Consider the following 21,494-nt stretch of genomic DNA (forward strand, 5'->3'; position numbering starts at 1 on the left):
GTAAAAAAATGTGTTCTGATTTTGTTTCTTTCTACTCTTTCCTAGAACAAGTAAATCAAAATGACTGAAGGTGCAGAATTTGTCATGTCTCAGAAAAATAAATTACTATTATGCTACATGGGTTATGTGTATAATCAGGAGAGACAAAGTGGTAGAAAGGTTTTTTGGAAGTGTACAAAATATTACTCCAACAAATGTTATGGGAGGGCCACTACTGAGGAAACTAATGTGCTATTTACTAGAGAACATAATCATCCCCCAAATGTCACAGAAATTGAAATTAGAGATGCTTTAGAAAGTATTAAAAGTGCTAGCACACAAAGTGACAAACCCACCACACAAATCCTTAAAGAAGAACTGGTAAAAATCCCTGCCCATGCTTCAGGTCAACTACCCTCTATTGACTCCCTGAAACGCACAATTGCACGCACTAAACGACTCACTAGCACAACCCAACCCAACCCAACTTGTTTTGAGGAAATTATTATTTCACCCGAAATGGCCATCACACACAATAAAGATAAATTTATTCTTTTTGATAATGAAAGCAGTACAAACAGAATAATTATGTTTGCAACTGCAAGTAATTTACGAAAAATCCAACAGTGTCCCCAATGGATGATGGATGGAACATTTAAACCCTGCCCAAAACCTTTTTACCAACTGTATTCCATCCACGGTTTATACCATTATTCTAACATACCTTTCATTTACTGTTTGCTACCCAACAAACAGCAAACAACTTACACCGAAATTTTAAATGTTCTCAAAACGGAAATCAATAATTATTTTCCTGAAAAAATAATTATTGATTTCGAATTAGCTATGATTAATAGCATTTTGAGAACATTTCCCCACACAGCAATCCAGGGTTGCTATTATCATTTTAATCAGAGTATATGGAGCCATCTCCAAAAATCTACTTTAAGTATACTATACTCTACAGATAGCACCTTTGCCTATCAAGTTAAAAAGTTAATAGCCCTGGCCTACGTCCCTGTTACAGATGTTGCTGAACATTACAATTTATTAATTGACAGCGCATATTATAAGAGGAATGAGGATAAACTAACACCATTGCTAGACTATTTTGAAGACACTTGGGTGGGAAGGTTGCACAGATCAGGACATCGACGCCAGCCCAAATTCCAAATCCCTTGGTGGAATGTCTATCTCAGTACTTTAAACCAAGAGGCTAAAACCAACAACAGTGTTGAAGGGTGGCATAATGCTTTCCAAGCAACTACAAACAGAGGCAAACCCACATTCCATAACCTTCTAGAAGCTTTGAAAAAAGAACAAAGCTATCAGGAACTAAGAATGGAACAATCAGTGTCACAAATAGGTCCAAAACTCACTAAAGAAACCCAACAAATGTTCCGACTACTTCAAAGTCAAGTCACATTATACCCTACAACTAGAGGATTAGAATGCCTGGCAATAATAGCAAAAAGTCTACTATAAAAATGTAAAGTAAATATACGAATGTCTTCTTACAATAATATTAAAATTACATGTCATAAACATATATAATGAATTATAAATAAAACATATTTGTTTGACAAATTTTTTAAATTTATGTAAAAAAATTCGTAACAAATATGCAATGTTTATAATTTTTTATAACATACACATAACATTAAAAATCGACATTTCCCACCCAATCAAAATTGTAAAATAAATACTTACAATTTTTGGACTTGAGAGACGCAATCAAGGAAAAATCAATCCATACAATCCAATCCAATATCTTACTATTCCAATATGGGAAACCCTCAAAAACCCGAAAATAAAATGTAAAACGTAAAAAAACGCTCCAGGAAATCCCGAAAACAGTAGTGTGGACACCTTAGGATTTAAAGTTATATACACACTATTTTAAAAAAACGGTCACGCATATCAATTTATCAATCCGAATCGAAACCCTCAAAAAAACCCGAAAAAGGTTTAAAAAGTGTAAAAACCGCTCCTGGCAAACACGAAAAATAGGAGATAAATGTCAAAATATAAGCATAATAACTTAAACATTAGTTTCTCCGTTAAAAAAACACGCTTCCTTCCATGTAGTTTTCATGCGAGGAACCGAAACCTGTAAAATAACATACATAACGAAAGCCACCCACAAATACCCCCTTCACATTTGTAAATATACTAACAATTAACATTAACCATGTAAGAAGACATTTCGGAACACTTAAAATTAGACTTGAAGGAAAAAAAGCACGACACATCTATAACGGAGACTTTTCACCCAAACGCTACTTAAACTATTAATACATACACCAAAAAACACTACAGAGTTCGATTATACCCTCAAACATGACCACTTACTTATAATTTGTAGTTAAAAATAACCTTACCTCTCTCCACGCGAAGCAACTCCCAACCGCGAGCTTCTCCAGTCCTGAATGGAGCGCAATAACCTTACGCGGTAAAAAAGTAGTCCCCTTAACCCATTTGTGTAAAAGGATAATAGAATAAACAATGTCATATGGAAAATATATAATACATACACATGTATAATGTAACAAATTAATACACTATACTCATGAAAATTTTTCCTTTATTAACAAAAATAAATATATTTAATATAAATTAATATATAATATTTATTATATATTAATAATATTAAATAATTATGTAAGACTTTGAATAAAAGATGTAAATATTTTGTTATTGTGTATATTGATATGAATAATTTTGTGTATAATTTTAATAAAACATTATAAATGTTTATGGTAATAATTAATAATGATAAATAATATAACGTATTTATTGTTATTAATATAACAATTAGAACCATTTAGTATATAAAGAATGGCCTGAAAAAAAGTATCTATTTTATCTGTGAATGTATATATTTTTGTTAATAATAAATGAATGTTTATGTTTATTAATTAATAATAATAATAATTAATAAAATAATTATTATTTTTATTAATTATTACACAAAGTTTTATAATTATTTCTAACTATAACAAAAGTATATAATTGCTTTACTAATATTTGGTCAATACCAGATATTACAATTAAACATATTGTTTCCCTATACAATTATAAACTTTACAACCAAATCGATTTATATGTTTTATGTAAAAACAACATTTTGTGAAATATACACCAATAAAATGTTTTTTTGTATTTCAATTTATCCTAACAAATGTAATAATAGTCATGTTACTTGTTAAAAAGAAAAATTTATTATATATTTTATTATATTAATATTTAATATTAACATTATTAAATATTAATGTAAGAAATGTATAACAAATCATTTTTTTATGTTTTTCTATATAAATACTTTAAATTGTAAGTGACTGATGGGAATATGTAAAATTTACTGAAAGAATCTAGTAATCAAAATTTGTTTTTACATTGACAACATGTATATAAATGTAAAGATGTTATTCTGTGAATAATAAAAGTCAAAAAAATGTGATGTTATATTTGTTTGTGATTGTATTGTAGTACACAATAAAAAATTAAAAAATTGTTTAATAAAGTTATTTGAAAACATCTATGTTGCATTAATTTTTAATATTAAAATACAGTAATGAACAAATGTATACAAATGTGCTGCACACTGACCAATTTTATATGTATTATTACTACTCCAGTCAATCTAATATCATAGAAGCTGCAGGACACTAGCAAAAAATTATTTACTATTCCTACTACACTCAAGGTAATACCATAAAATGTGGTGGAGACTGACCAATGTTTTTTTATTAATCCAACTCCAGTGTAGGTAATATTACTGATGGTGCTGGACACCAACCAATTAATAATTAGAATTCCAACTCCACTCTAGCTACTGTCTGGAAACATGCTAATACATATATTGTTTTGATCAAAATAAAGCGTACTAATGTAAAGTTATAATAATAGCTATTTTTGTGTAATAGATTTAATGTATCAGTGTTAAGTTACACTATACATCAGCACTCTAAAATACCCAAAACTGTCCCAAAACACTAAAAAGACCCCTTCACCCTAAAGGCCAAAACTGACCCAGAACCCTACAAATACCCCTTTATCAACAAACTGAAAACTGACCCTGAACCCTACAAATACCCCTTACCCACAAACTGAAAACTGACCCTGAACCCTACAAATACCCCTTTACCCACAAACTGAAAACTGACCCAAAACCCTACAAATACCCCTTTACCCACAAACTAAAAACTGACCCTGAACCCTACAAATACTCCTTTACCCACAAACTGAAAACTGACCCTGAACCCTACAAATACTCCTTTACCCACAAACTGAAAACTGACCCTGAACCCTACAAATACCCCTTTACCCACAAACTGAAAACTGACCCTGAACCCTACAAATACCCCTTTACCCACAAACTGAAAACTGACCCTGAACCCTACAAATACCCCTTCACCCACAAACTGAAAACTGACCCTGAACCCTACAAATACTCCTTTCCCCACAAACTGAAAACTGACCCAGAACCCTACAAATACCCCTTTACCCACAAACTGAAAACTGACCCTGAACCCTACAAATACCCCTTTACCCACAAACTGAAAACTGACCCTGAACCCTACAAATACCCCTTTACCCACAAACTGAAAACTGACCCTGAACCCTACAAATACCCCTTCACCCACAAACTGAAAACTGACCCTGAACCCTACAAATACTCCTTTCCCCACAAACTGAAAACTGACCCAGAACCCTACAAATACCCCTTTACCCACAAACTAAAAACTGACCCTGAACCCTACAAATACCCCTTCACCCACAAACTGAAAACTGACCCTGAACCCTACAAATACTCCTTTCCCCACAAACTGAAAACTGACCCAGAACCCTACAAATACCCCTTTACCCACAAACTGAAAACTGACCCTGAATCCTACAAATACCCCTTTACCCACAAACTGAAAACTGACCCTGAACCCTACAAATACCCCTTTACCCACAAACAGAAAACTGACCCTGAACCCTACAAATATCCCTTCACCCACAAACTGAAAACTGACCCTGAACCCTACAAATACTCCTTTCCCCACAAACTGAAAACTGACCCAGAACCCTACAAATACCCCTTTACCCACAAACTGAAAACTGACCCTGAACCCTACAAATACCCCTTTACCCACAAACTGAAAACTGACCCTGAACCCTACAAATACCCCTTTACCCACAAACTGAAAACTGACCCTGAACCCTACAAACAGCCCTTTACACAAGAACTGAAAACTGACCCTGAACCTCAAAAAAACCCATTTACCCACAAACGTAAAAATTTTCCAAATCCCACTAAATACACCTTTACTCACGAACAGAAAAATGACCCTGAACCCTAAAAAATTAACCTATAACAAAAACTATGAAACTGAGCCAGAACACTATAAATAATAATGAACACAACATTAAACATGAATATATAATAAAAAATTTATATTTTACAAAAACATTAATAAAATATATTATCACATTAGCTATAATAATAATTTTGATTAATTAATATTGTTTAATTCCAATTAATTAATTAACATCAACATAAATTAACACATTACATTTAAATGTATCCAATTAATGTAATTAAGTCATTATTATAAATTAATTACCAATTAATTTTTTTTAATGATATGCAATATATTAATTACATCATTAACTAATTATAATTAATGTGTTAGCAATTTATAAATGTAAATAATATGCTAATTCTTAATAAAATAAATCACTAATTATTAATAATTAATAACCAATGTATCAATTAAAATCATATACAAATCAATTTATAAAAATTATAATTATTAATAATTAATTAATCAATTAATCAATTAAATTATATGCTAAATAATCAATTAAACAATTAACTAATTAATATTAATTAATTACCAATTAAAATCTAATTAAAACAATTACCAAACATATATTAAATAATTAATTATTATTAAATTACTTCCCACCCTATTCTCCTATAAACCCACAACCCGCTCCTAAACATTAAGTACTATTTTTTTATATATTATATATATATTATTTTATAAAATCAATATTTTCTAACATTTTCTCGATATTTTTTACTTTCACTATATTTCGATATTTTGTCTGGTCGATATTTTTGAGTCGATATTTTTGTATTCGATATTTTTGGGTCATTTTTACAGTCGATATTTTGTCCAACGATATTCCTATAGTCGATATTTAGTTAATGTCGATATTTTTCCGTCGATTTTTTGTCAATTCGATATTATGTAGTCGATATTATGTCCAGTTACCGCACCTAACATGTATGCTTCCTCAATGTAGGTAATTGAATGCCTCTGATGTACCTCCATTCCATTTACAATATGTATTTTTACTGTCAAGATCGGCTAAGTGGCTTTGTCGCAGATAGCCACTGTTGTTGTATACTGTCAAGTGCTAATGTAACACTGTAAAATCTAAAGAAACAAAATAATAAAAAAATAAAAAAAGTCTTAGATCCAACGCCATGTTATGTAGACCCGACTCCATCTTGATTGCGTCGATGTGAGGATGCGTGGTGCAGATGAGGCGATGCGCAGGTGCCGATATACGCAGCGGCGGTGATGCACTGATCCTGTTCCGAGCATCAGCGGCGATGAAACGGCTCAGATGAGCAGGGTGCTGCAATGCAGAGGTTCAGCATCATTGTTGAGGCTGCCATCGACAGAGATGTGTGGACTCTGTACCATGATGAGTGTTGCTTTGTGGTGGTTTTGAAGGCGATGCATCGAGTTTGATCCATGCAGCAGCAGCGATGCTTCAATGTTGATCCACAAAGCAGAGGTGATGTGCCAGTTTTGATCTGTGCAACTGGGGCAATGGGCTGGTTCTGATCCACCCAGCAGTGGCGATGCGCCGGGTTGACTGAAGATGCATTGGTTCTGCTGAAGCTAGCACCTTAGGCCTACTTTAAAGGGTCCAGAACGGGGGTGGTATCACTTAACAGCATAGACTCATAGATAGCGGAGTCAAGGTGCAGATGCAATGCTGTTGGATGCCTTTTATGCCCCTGAGGCTTCAGACCAGGACGCCAGACAACTAACCCTTAGAGTCAATTTGGCTTTGGGGTGGGAGAGATGCAGGTAAAGTCATTCTCTCTCTCAGGCAAGAGTGGAGCAGGCAGCAGGACCACACAGCAAAGCAAGAGTCCAGTAGAGTAGCGGTACAGCAGAGTGGCAGTCCTTTCAGCAGTCCAGCAGTCGTTTTAACTAGCACATCATCGACTCCACTAAATAACTGGGCGTTGTACTAGACAAATCCCTGAATATGCAAGATCACATCAGATCATCGACTAAAGGAGTAAACTTCCAACTTTGTATCCTAAGAAAACTCATACCCTACCTTACCCAAGATGACTTTAAATTGGTGTTCCAAGCACTTGTCATCTCTAGATTAGAATAAGGCAGTGCTACTCTATGCGGACCACCTAAACTCAGTTTAGCCCCTATCAGAGCATCTCTAAATGCTGCTACCAGACTCATCACGGGTTCTAAGAAGACCAACCGCATCTCGCTGGACCTGAAATCGCTCAATTGGCTCCCTTTTAGAGGCAAGGATTCAATTAAATATCACTTGTATGACCCATTGAGCACTACACTTCAACTCCCCACTCTAAATGACAAACAAGCTGGAACCAGCTGGAGGCTCCAGGTCCACTAGGAGCACCGGCACACTGCTGCTCAAGACAAAGAAATGTTATAAGAATAAAACCTACAATCGTAAATTTTCTAGCATCGCCCTGAGAATCTGGAACTCCCTTCCAGTAGAAACAAGACTTATTCCCTCTACTCTTGCATTGAAAAGGGAAGTTATAGCTCTACTAATGAGCAATGTACCAAACTACGGGACCATGATTGTAATGATTTGCTGAGTCCTATACTCCAAAAACTATTAACTTGTTAGTCTTGCAATGCTCAAGTATGTTGTTTTTATTACTGCTTTGAAGATATGAAACTGACAGTGAACTACCATACCTGCATAATTTGATATGTGAACAACTGGAAAATAAAGTGAAAAAACAAAACAATGCACCAAACTAAATGCCTTCCTCCTCTTGCCTCTAGCTTACTGAACTCATTGCATTTGTTGCGACCCATTGTCGCCTGCCATATTATCTTGTTTGCTCTTGCTGTATATTGCCCTGCCTGTCGGTCTTACCCAGCCTGCTTCCTATGCCCACCCTAAGGTCATCTTGCTCCTGTTTCCAATTTTCCAACAGTTTCCCAACATGTTTTTCCCCTAGCTGTTTTCCTATGTCTTCCTGAACTGTATGTAAAATACTCTGATACCCACTTGGGTCATATTTGCGCTCTACAAAAGTTAATTAGATAAATCAATAACAGTTATCCACAGGTCCAGAAGTGTACTGAAATGGTAGTGTCTCAGGTTCAGTTTTTATACCCAGTAGTGCCTTTGAAGTGGGGAGACCTCAAAGAGATGTCTTTAAAGTGCACAAATGCCCTCTCTTCCTGCCATGGCTCTAGACTCACAACAGGGGGTTATGCAGCCCTTTGTGTATGGATAGAACCCAGCCTATTCAGGTGCAAGTGAGGCTGTGTCCAGGCCCTCCCTCCTATCCTATCAGGTTGGCCCATCAGGTCTACCTAAGCTCCTATTGTGTGTGGCTGTCTAGGTGGAATATACCCACCGAATATATGTGATCAGAGATAGGCTGCTGGCACCAAATAGCTAAGGCAATAAAATGCCCACTTTTGAAAAGTGGCATTTTCAGAACTGTAATTTGTAATCAGAATTTACCATAAGTTAGGATTTTAAATTAGGAGTCCATAGACACTAAACCTGAACCAGTCATATCTTTCCATTTGGAAATATGTTTATACAATGTAATAAGGTAATCTCAATGTTAGCCTATAGAGGATACAGGCTTGCAGTAGTGAAATCGAATGTGAGATTTTTTCACTACCAGGACATGCCTTTTAAAAGCATTGCACCCTGCCTTCTGGGTTCCGGGGCCTACCATAGGGGTGACTTATATGTACTAAAAATGAAGGTGTGGGCCTGGTTTAACTTGGCAGGTCGGCTTGGCAGTTTAAAACTGAACACACAGCGTCTGCAGTGGTAGGCATGAGACTTGTTGAAAAGACTACTTAAGTGGGTGGCACGACTAGTGCTGCAGGCCTACTAGGAGACTTTTATTTACAGGCACTGGCACTGGCACTGGCAGTGCACCTTACCAGGAGCATGGAGGTTAATTAAATATAACAATAGTGGATAATCTAATGTTACTATGTTTTAGGGAAAGAACACAAGTACTTTAGCACTGGTCAGCAGTGGCAAAGTGCGCAGAAACTGAGTGTGTCTTTGCCACGGGGAGCAGATCTCAACTTAGCTGGACTCTTCCATTGGAGCGATACTCAACGGTCAAACTACCACAAATGAAACACGCTGTCAAGCCATTGGATGTGTCTATATCCATGAGCACCATAACAACTGCAACATTAACAATTAAGGAAATATATTAAACAATGTATCATACCACAATGTCGTTTTGATTCTGAAGCCATTGATTGTAGCTTTGCAATTACAGAGGACAAAATAGATAGGTCAGGAGAGATTTTATAAGATGCAGTTGCAATATGGCAACTCTAGAATATGGATGAGTTCTGCATTTTGTCTACCAGCTCTAACACTTATTGCAAAAGGAAATCCAATAATTTACTTGCATTGAATCGTTCTCCTAGTTATAGGGAGGATGTTATGAAATGTTGAACTGCTTAGAAATACCTTCATAATCACAAGATTATTGTTAGGAATAAAACCTGAAATGATTAGATGACTGCCGGTGCCTGTAAAGATTCAAGAGTATTCTGGAATATTGTGAAAGTCACTTTCTGTAGAAAGACCAAAGCACCTTATTGGAAGTATATCAGTGCTGATTTAGGAGTTTAACATTTTAGCAGTATGAGCAGTTAATCTATCTTTGTGTTTGCCATCAATGGGTCTTTCATCTAAGACACTAAACTTGTTTTTAGCCTACAGGCGGTTTCTGCTGTTGAGGCTGGTCCATCTGGCAAAGCTCAATGCAACTGCATAAAAGCCCAAACTAAGACAATGGCATTTGAAAAAGAAACAGCCAACTTGTAGCTGCAACACTTTCAGAAATACTTTAGTCAGAAAAAATCTCTGCACAAGCTAGCCTGAAAGGTTCCCAAAAATAAAATAAATAGTTTGCGAATCACAAATTAAATCGGCCAGGAATCCTCCAATATTAGCACAATGACTCACTGAATGCGAGCAGGTGTCTAGTTCGAGAGCTTGTGAAAAGTGTGAGTGACTTTCATGTGTTAATACTAAACAGTCTAGCCTGGCAAGCTTCTCACAACCTTTCACGTTCTTGGATCCAAGACGCAGAGACAGGTAAGGGTGGCGGGTACTTCCTGTTGGCAGCCTTAGCTTATACAAGAAAACATGGATGAAGCAGGTTATGGCTTCACTAATACGAGTGCATGCTCTTTACGACAGAAAGTTGGAGGCAGTGCATGATTTCAGCAAGACATGGCAGAGAGGTAGCAGCTGCTGTTTTGAAAGATAAAATAATAATCTTCCCACAAATCCTTACATATTGGTTAACAAACTCCGAACCAAATTGACATTGGTCCAAGGGGTACCCCAGAATTTGCAACGCTCAGCTGAGGAAGACTGAAGATGCCTTCTTTTTGGCATCCTTATTCATGCAACTGATGGAGCAGGTGTGAGTTGAACATTTGTGTGTGCCCCCTGTGAGTTAAACTCGCATAACTATAACCGATATAACAGGTTGAAGCATGAATAACTAATCAACAAAATGCACTTAGACATTTTACATTACACGTGGGAAACTAATAGCCATTTGCGTAAATACTATACTAACAATTGTGAACAAGTCATATTACCATAGTGCTATAATATTATGCATTACTCAAAGAAGCATGTATGTTTAGGCTTCGATAGAGTGTACGTATACATTGTGGCAAAAGAAAAAGAGTTACACTTGGTAAGTAAAATAAAGCTATATGTCACGTTTTTGCTATGTAACAACTAATTAGAAATATTAGAATGGTGGGAGGTAAACAGAAAAACTATAATTCAAAATCCAAAGTCTGTTGTGTTTGTTTTCACATTAGTCCTCATTGAGGCCTATGCGGCCTGGTTGTTGAAAATGGCTGCTGACTGCAGCCTTGACATTAGCTTGAGAAAAAAAGCCTCTACGCATGTGCATAAATGAAAAGCCAAGTAAGCAGAATGGCTGGTACGCACAGTGAAGTGATGTCAAGGTCAGCTTGGCCTAGGGCGCGGAAGTATGCCAAAGGATGTCTGCATCTAAGACTGTGGGAATGGAACTAGTGAATGGAGGAAAATAGCAAATCATGTAACGAAAAAGTGAATGACAAGCATAAACTGATATGACTGCCATGAGAACATGTTAAGGATGACTACGCATTTAGGAGGGCAGTTTCCCAAGAGAAACAGGCTCAGGAAAACCAATATTGGGTAAAATTACTGTGGGAAAGCAAACAAAAAAACTCAAGGAAATTCTGGTCCCTTGTTAACCACACTGACCTGAACCTAACAAACTCTGGCTCAGCCAACATCCAGGAAGCAGAATGGGCAACACACTTAACAGCTCACTTTCAGGCACAATACCATCATGACTGCACTATATCACCGAGGGTACACGGGAATGGAGCTGATGTATCATTGAACACCGCCCTCAGTACAACCCCAGGCCCCAACCCTGTACTTGTACTAACAGAGGAACGAGTGGTCAAAGCAGTGACAAAAGGAAGACAAGACGGAGCACCAGGCCTGAATGGCCTGCCACAAAGTCTATATAAATCAGACATCCCTTTCTGGTCCACGGTCCTATTAAATCTCTTTAATTACACCTTGAGGTCATCTACAATCCCGGACTCATGGAGGGGCGCAATAATCCACCCCATTCACAAAGCTGGATCCCGAGCTACGCCGAACAACTACAGATTAATCGCCCTACTGGCTATAGAGGCGAAACATTTTGCAGGACTAATTCTGGAGGATTTGAGGCAATGGACAAAGGATAACGATCTGATTCCTCTGAATCAAACCGGGTTTGTCACCAAATCAGGTACCATGACAAACTTACTGGCAGTTTCCACTATCATCGACAAAGCTTTACTAACACGCAGGCTGGTCTTTTGCTGCTTTGTTGATTTCAAAGCAACATTTGATAGAGTACTCAGGGGGGCCCTTTGGAAAAAACTGACACAGTGGGTTATTCCAAACAAGATACTGAACCCAATCATTCAACTCTACTCTGACACCTGGGTTCGAGTGAAGCTAGGGTCCGGCTCGCATCTCTCGCGAAAAATCATTACCTCACGTGGTGTCAAACAGGGATGCGTACTGGCCCCCCTTCTCTTTAACCTATTTATAGCCGACCTGTCAAGTACCCTAGATAAGGTAAACAGCCATCCACCTAAAATAGGAGGTGTGGCATTATGCAACCTTTTATATGCCGATGACCTGGCCCTGTTTAGCCTTACTAGAGTAGGGTTACAAAGGCTTCTTGATGCACTGTCGCAATACACGTTTGATATCCATCTAGAAATGAATATGGAGAAAACCCTGATAGTACCATTTGGTAAGAAACGCTACAGTGGCGGTGGCTGGTCAATCAATAAAACAAGTCTTACGATTGACCAATCATACAAATATTTATGCGTTCACTTGGACTCCAGGGGCAACTTCACAAAGCAAAGCAGTGCGATCGCAGCCAAAACTACGGCTCTAGGGGTATCCTTGGCCAAACTATCAAAGAAACTTTCAGAGCAAAGATTGGGCCAACACTCTCATATGGCATAGAGATCTTTAAAGGTAAAATGAATACTGCCCTAAACAAACACACCACTAAAATCTACAGAAAGGCACTTCACTTGCCGAGCACCGCCTCCCCGGCCCAGATTAGATTAGAGCTAGGCCTAGCTATCTATGAAGCCTCCAATGTCGGCACCTATCTTAAGCTGTGTCACAAACTAAGACAGGCCGAACCAGGTACACTAGAATCTCTAACCTGGAAAGAAATCAATGAGACCAACCCAGGGGGAACATTCGGCCGCCTCTTGAATGACTATATTCTCCAAATGTCAGTTGCCGAACTCTGGGCCCTTAACCCCAGTCAGACGGTTTTTAAAAATATAATCAAAAAATGTGTAAGAATGAAATCTCTGGCTGCAGACAAAGCTCAAGTCACAAAGCGTAGTCACTCGTGGGCAGTAGTCAATTCCTACAAACGACTAACCCCTGCTGCCTACCTCTCCACAACATTTTCACTTCATCTAAAGCGCTGTCTGATTGCTCTAAGAATAGGAGATTGGCGCTTTCTTCAAAATCTACCCACTTGGCGCCGCACGAAGGAGGCCACAACATGCAGAGGATGCGGGTTAGCAAATGAAACAATTTTGCACATGGTCTGCCTCTGCCCTACATTTAATTTTCAACGCAGGCGTCTGCTTAAGCCAGAATGGAACAGGCTACGGGGTTCGGTCCTGCAGGCATGCCATTACTGCTGCTTTGTCTTTAGATAATATTATTTTAAGCATAAATTTGGCCAAATTTATTCAGCAAGTATACCGTAACCTAGATAAAATGGACACTGCTGAGGTCTCTGCTCATCGCTAAATCTGAATATGCATTCTAATAGAACTTGCAAAGACCGGAAGGGCTAATCTTCAAATTGTAATGTTTTAACTGGCATGCTTTAAGCCACATTTTATTGTTTGCTTCTCTTTTATTCATTCTTTTACTTCATAAAATTGTATATAATGTGATTTATGCGACCTTTTAAAGATATGTTTTATTTCTAAAGAAAGGAATTATAATTATAATTATAATAATGACTACGCAAATTGGAAAAACTGATTTGAGCAAGGATGGGATGAGGTGATGATCACCACCCCTCTAATGGTATAAAAGAACTTGTTCGAAAAGATGAAAGGGGCTTGCTCCATGGATTTGATTTTGTACCACGACATGCTGTCTGTTTGAACAATTTTATGGTGCTAGAGACTTTGAAATATTTTTGTGACTTTAACTTTTTGGAGCAATGAAAATGATTGAATGCAGAGGTTTTGTTTTTAAGTTACGCGTTGAGGAGAATAGAGAGACAGATTGGTAACTGATGTGACTGTTATTTTCATATAACAGGCTTTGGTAATATGATTTTCTAAATTGTATTATTTTAATATGTACTAAGCAAAAAACTTAATTCTTGCTTGTCTAAATAAAATCTAAAGGTTTTGTTTCCTAAATGACATAGATAAATTCAAATTTAAATATAAATTTAAGTTGGGATTTTATTTTATTGAAAAGTTATGACAGAATAAAATGCTAAAGTTATAGGATTACTATGATTAAGCTGGTCTTAGTCTCCATCAACTAACTTCTACTAGATGATCCATTGACCAAATAGTGGAGTACCTTGGTGTACAGTTTTCCAGGTAACAGGTTAGCAAATTTAAAGAAAATTCTATAAATGTATATAATGTATAAAATTTGAGCTTAGGTACCCCGCTAACCAGCAGCTCGCCTTCTTTGTTGCTGATTCAGGAGTAATTGTGCGTGTGTGTGTGTGTGTATGACTCGCGGTGCTATGGGCCCCACCGATGAGTAAAGTTAAATTGCTCCTTGGTAAAGTAAGATGAGTATTGAGGTTTGTTGGAGAGCCCTGCTGGATCAGATTTCTCAGTAGCAGGAGTCTTGTTTCTATAGGTTAGTTTGGAGATTAATTGATTATTGATGTTTTATGTTTAACACTAAGGGGCCGATTCCGATCTCGGTTGAAAAGCACTCCGACCGAGCCGGATCCGGGGTGTTTTCCGACCTATCCGGACACCTGCAGAGCGAGTACGATGCAGCCGTATGCTGTCGGACTCAGTTCGGTCGGACTCCCATAGAAGTTAATGGGAGCCGATCGTATGATGCATACATCGGCTCCCATTGACTGAATGGGTATGTTGCGGACAAGTGAGCTCCCTAACGTGGGTACCCTTTGGTGCCATCTGCACCGTACTTGCTTGTGTTGGGGAGACCCATGGGTCTCCCCCTGTGTCCGAGTCATAAGACTGCGGGTAACAGGGGGTCTGATGCGGACCCCCAAAGCCCAACTCTGGAAGCTATTGCGAGCCGGAAGCTCCGACCCGATCCGGCTGTCCGAATCGAGCATCGTACTGGCTCAGTCAGAATTCGCCTCCATTGTGCGCCACGGTTAGCTTACGGTTGAGACGTACAGAGCGGTTTGGATCCGGAAACGATTCGGATGGAGATTTTGCGCTTGTTCGCATTGTACTTCGACGTCCGGACCCTTGTACGGACCGGACGGAAATTCAGCCTCCGAATGCCATCCGCTAATGCCGAACCCGATTCGGTGCCCTTCTGACTGAGATCAGAATCGGCCCCCATATGTTGAGTTTGTATAACGTTATATCTAGTTGGAATTTTGAAACTTCTGGGAAGTAGGAAGTTGGTCACTCTGTCTGGAGGCAGGGGAAATGTGTGGCAAGAGAAGTTGCACTCTACATTGTCTGATTTCAAGGTGGTAACATCGTCGTGTGTTATCATTAGGGATATTTTCTGTATGAGAGTGGTGAATGTATAGCAAAGGTCATCTGTAAAATCTCAGCCTTAAGAACAGGAGTCATATGTACTCTGACTAAAAATTATCCCTGAGAAAGTAGCAGGTTTCTTCTCTAAGCTTGTTAAAAGAGTAAAGAAGAGGGAAGTGCTGCTTTATCAGCAAAACTGAAATTCTGTGGTAGAGAAGAGGTATGCGCTGTCTACTGGAAATACAGAATTCTTGTGAGTTTGGACAAACTATCACTTTGGTTTTAGCAAAACAGACTATGGGAATGTTTTGTGCTGTAAATAACTGATTTCAATTATATAAAATATAAATATATTGTACCAAAACATTTTGTAAAGGAGGGGTCAGCAGAAGTAGGAGTAGAAGCTAACATGACAAGAGACATGCTGGGATTTGTCCACATGACTGTGACATTAGAAGATCTAATTGGTGGGTTAGTGTGAAGACGCGCTGGGATAGGTCGGAAACTGTATGACGAAGATTGTGCCGATTGGTGTGTTGATTGGTGTGTTAGTGTGAATGCGCTGGGATTGGACAGAGAATAGCGGAACAGATTAAAAGGAAATAAACAATTGTGTTTTGAGACAGAGAAATGAATTAATATTATGAAGAGGACAGAGAATTGGGCAAACTCCGCTAAAAATGATGGAATACTGGCATTCCCAGAAACAGGTTAATTTAGTATAGCTGTATTGAGAAATTTGAGAGAAAAAATATGAGACTTGAGCCGAGACCTAGGCCAACTCAGGTTGACGCTTTAGGGAATTAGAGGATGAAATGCATGCTAAAGAGGAAGAAAGGTTCAGAAATATGGATGGCAGACATGGAAATTTTAAAGGATATTGGGGAACTACGCATGAGAGTAGAATGAAAAGATGGAGGTGTGCTGATATGTGGGATGGGATGTATCCAGTACAGACAGTGGATGAGACTGTAGGAAGAAAATGTACTGAAAAGAGAAATGATCAGGTTTCAGAGAGAAATAAATACGGAATGAGTGATACAGAGGACAAGGTTCTGGAAAGTATTTTGAATAGAAGACCCCCACCGTATCAGTCAACCTCTACAGCGGTGACTCCAAACGCTCCGCCAATGGAGTTAGGAGTGACAGAAACCCCGAGAAGACAGTTAGAAGTAAAACATGCCTCTGAAAGGTCAGAAATTGTAGAAGCTGAAAAAGCAAGTACATCAGAATTGGAGAAGTCAACCAAAGAATTAGCTGAGAAAATGAAAGAATTAACTAAAAATGTAGAAGCTGTAACTGTGCCCGTAACTATAGGTCCTGTGATACCAGTTTTTGAAAATCAGAAAATAGATGAACATTGTTAACTATTCCTTTAAATTCAAGTATGCAAAAAGGCAGGGAAATGATTAATCTAGATCTAAATGAAACCAAGAATACTGTTAGGACATCACCACCTAATTTGACAATAAATCAGTGGCCCATAGATAAAATTCCCATGGGAGCAGAATCAGCAACTGAAACTCCAGAGAAAAGTTTGATTTAGATTTAACCAAAACTCCTGTAGGACCCTCAGCTGAAAAATTAAATGATTGGATTAAGAAATTACAGCAGAAAGATACGGAACCTAAAGTTTTAGATGTGCTCAGATTAAAGATAGACATGGAAGAATTAATAATTGGAACGATTGGGACCGAAAAATTAAAGACATATCAAGATGAAGAATTGATATTTATGAGTGAAAGTATAACATGGAGAGTGAAAAATCTTCATGACAGATTGGAAGAACTTGAAAATGAATTTGCAAAGGTAAAAATGTTGCTTGACTCATACAGAGTAGATTTCGCTGAAAAGGATATAGATTGTATGAATACAGCAGGACGATTTACCCAAATAAAAGAATTCATAGTTTTGCTGAGAAAATGGGGAGATGTAGATCAATGGACAAGCAGATGGACAAAGACAAAGGAAGAAGTCAGTGAAAAAACATCACTAGCATTCCCTGTTAAGGAGAAAGAACCAGTGGTAGTGACAGAATACCCTATGAGAGAAATACCAGGAGGAGGATATGTTTATGTGCTTTGGAGTAGACAAGATATATTGTCCTTTACAAATGATTTTCCAAGATTGCGAGAAAAACCAGTAGAATGGTATAGACTAAGAGATAGGTTTGTGAAGGTATCAAAGGTGTTGTGGAAAGATTTAGATGGATTATTCGACATAGGTGTACCAGCAGATTTATAGACGGAATGTAAAATTACAATTGATTGGCCAAAGGAAGAATATCCGAGAGATGCAAAAACAGGTGCTCCAGGTCCAGAAGTAATGAGAAAATATGATCAAGTTATTACCTTTTTGAAAAATAAAATTCGAGTAAAAGAAACTGATTGGTTAAAGATTGACAGAACTATTCAAGGATCGAAAGAATCTGTACATGCATATTATGAAATATTGCTTCTATTTTTTAAACTGTATAGTGAGTATGAAAACCTAAGTGAAAAGGATATGAATCACTTTGTATATAGATTTGTGTTTGATTTGAGACCTGAAATAGGTGACATGATAAGACATTACATGATGTGTTGGCAGTGCAGTTCGGTAGATGATGTGTTGAGATACGCAAACTATTGTAGTGATGATATTGAAGCGAGACAGCGAAAGTTTAAAGAGAAAACAATGTGGGCACAAGTGAAAGTTGCAGAACAACAAGAGGCCCCAATTACTAATTATTGAAGCCAAACTTTTTTTAAAAATAATTATAATAAAGGAAAAGGGAAAATATTAATGGGGCTAAAAAGAAATGGTCATGTCATAATTGCTGAAAGATAGGGCATTGGAAAAACGAGTGTAAATTACCACAAAATGTTAATTTGGGAAATAAATAATTGAATTTCCAGATGCAGAATGAGGTAAATCAAAAATCTCCACCACAGCAACAGGTATTAACTCAGCAGAATCAGGTGCTATTGCCACCTCTTCCACAGAGTGTTAATCTTCAGAAATACAGTGCAGAGACAGGATTCTACGAAGGAGAACAGGTAAAAAGATCACCACGTGTGACTGCTGTTCCGCAGTTCTGGTTAAGATCGGATGGAAATGAATGTGATGAAAGCTTCTGACGGTGCCTAGGAGAGGAAGTGGAGTGCATGTTTGGCGCAACTCTGGAGGTGGATCAATCTGGTCCTTTTGTGAAAGGAAAGGTGAATTGTGTAAATGTTACTTTCCTAGTGGACACAGGTGCTACCCATTCTACAGTTAGATCAGTAGAAATTCAAAACCTTCCTCTCTCTGGTGATGTAATCCAAATTGTAGGTGTGATGATGAACAGACAGATTAAAACCCCTTTGACACAACACGTAGAAGTGGAAATGGTAATTTCAAAGAAATGCATCGTTTTGTAGTATGTGACAGCAGTCCCGTAAATCTACTTGGACGTGACATATTGTGCAAAATGCACTGTGATATTTATTGTTCAACAGATGGCATAGCTTTGCAAATGGCAGATGACGATAGTCTGTATAAAATGACTATGTCAATAATTGATTTAGAAAGAAGTGAAATGTTTCCTGTATTTGACAAAAGATCCTAATTGAATTAAAAGAAACAGTGAAAGAAGAGGTGTGGGATTTCACAGGAGAAGAAATAGGGCTGATGAAAGGAGTAACCCCCAGATTCATCAAAGTCCTGTTTTGCGAGTCCTTAATAGCGATTTTTAGGGAATCGCTATTAAAGACTCGCAAAACGGGATGCATGTAGAAATCACAATATTTTTTGCGATTTCTACAGCTTCCTTATTTGCGATCCGCTAATTGCTAATCGCAAATAAGGAATGGCTGTCCCGTTCATTCCTATGGGTGTAAAGGCTCATAGGAATGAATGGGGAGTCATTCCTTATTTGCGATTAGCAAATAGCGATTCGCAAATAAGGAAGCGATTTCAAGGGTGCCAGGGTGTCAAAAGAACCCCCTGTAGCACCCCTGAAATGGTAATGTACACTGGTGTTGCGCACACACATGTCCAAAGGACATGTGTGTGTGTAACATACAACTGAGAAAAATGCACTAAAGTGCATTCTTCTAAGTTTTCGCTATTTACAAGGAATCTCAAATTGAGATTCCTTAAATGCAATTATTCGCAATTTAGTGATTTTTAGAATTGCGATTTTTGCATTTGGGATGATCAATCCTAAATGCAAAAATAGCGCTCAAAAAGGGCCAGATTCTCAGAATCTGGCCCTTTGCGATCCGATTTTGGCTTGATGAATCTGGCTGTAAGTCCTGTAATAATCACGGTAAAGGAATATGCTGTATATCCAAATATTCCACAATATAAATTGACACCAGAAATAATTGAAGGAGTAACACCAGTAATTAACAAAATGATAGAACAAGGGATTATTAGAGAAATCATTAGTAGTCCATGTAATTCACCAATTATGGGAATGAAAAAGCCAAATGGTACATTTAGAATTGTGCAGGATTTGAGAAAGATAAACAAAATAGTTTTCCCATGTTGTCCAATTGTGCCAAATCCAGAAGTTATATTATATCAGATTCCACATGATGCAGAATGGTATACTGTTATTGATTTATGCAATGCATTCTTTACAGTTCCATTACATCCAGACAGCCAACCGATTTTCGCATTTCGGTTTGGAGAACGTATTTTGGCATGGTGCTGAATTCCTGAAGGGTATACTGATAGTCCTTCAATTTTCAATCAGATACTGAAATAATCATTAGAAAGTCTAAACATGCCAGAAAAATCAGTATTGGAGCAATATATTGATGACCTGTTAGTGGTGTCAAAGACCAAAGAAGGTTGTGTTGCAGATAGTTACTATTGCACTGTTGAACCATTTAGCAGACGGAGGACATAAAGTGTCCCATCAAAATTGCAATTTTGCCAACAAGAGGTACAATACCTAGGTCATAAGATTGGAAAGGGAGTGAGAAAAGTGACCTCAGACAGGATTAAAATTATAGAGGGATGCATGTATTTTAACTAATTGCAAAACCATTACAGAGTTTGACAAGAGGTGATATAAAAGATCCCATAGTGCTGAATGAACAAGAAATGGAGGCATTTGAACCATTGAAAATGAAAAACAGTCTATGTGATGCACTATCACTAGGCATGCCTGATTACGAAAAATAATTTGAACTGTATTGCAGTGAGAGAGAAGGGTGTGCATTATCAGTTTTAATTTAAAGACATGAAGAATGAGAAGGCCCATTGCGTATTTTTCAGTGGTATTATATCCAGTAGAAAGAGCATTGCCTGGGTGTCTGAAAGCTGTTTCGGCCACAAGTATGAGTCTTGAACGAAGTGAAGGCATTGTGATGGGATATCCGGTTATGGTGTATTTGCCACACTCAGTGGAGATATTTTTGACCAGGACGAAAACACAGTACATAACTAATGAACTGACCAGGTATGAAAAGGTAATTTTGGATGCATACAATATGATGGTTGCAAGGTGTGTCAATGTGAATACTTCCACTTTGTTACCTAACACTTTGGAGGTGGAGGTAAAAGATGATATTGATCACAAATGTTTGTATGTGCTTGAATACTGCACTAAACCAAGACCTGACATTAAAGATGAACCTTTAGAAATATCAGATTATGTGCTGTTTGTGGAAGGTTCCTGTTTAAGGACAGAGGAAGGAACTTTGAGTGCTGCATATGCTGTATGTACAGTGGCAGATGTCATGGAAGCATCTTGTCTGAAAGGAATACGTTCTGCACAAGTAGCTGAACTGATTGCTTTGATTCGAGCATGCACATTGGGAAAGCATGTCCGAATTACCATAGTGACTGACAATATGGATTCGGTGTGGTTCACGATTATGGGCAACTGTGGTCTAAGAGATGTTATATGACTTCTGCTGGATCACCTATCCAGAATGGCGCGTT

Source organism: Lissotriton vulgaris, chromosome 6, assembly GCF_964263255.1.
Source record: "Lissotriton vulgaris chromosome 6, aLisVul1.2, whole genome shotgun sequence".
NCBI classification, from domain to species: Eukaryota; Metazoa; Chordata; class Amphibia; order Caudata; family Salamandridae; genus Lissotriton; species Lissotriton vulgaris.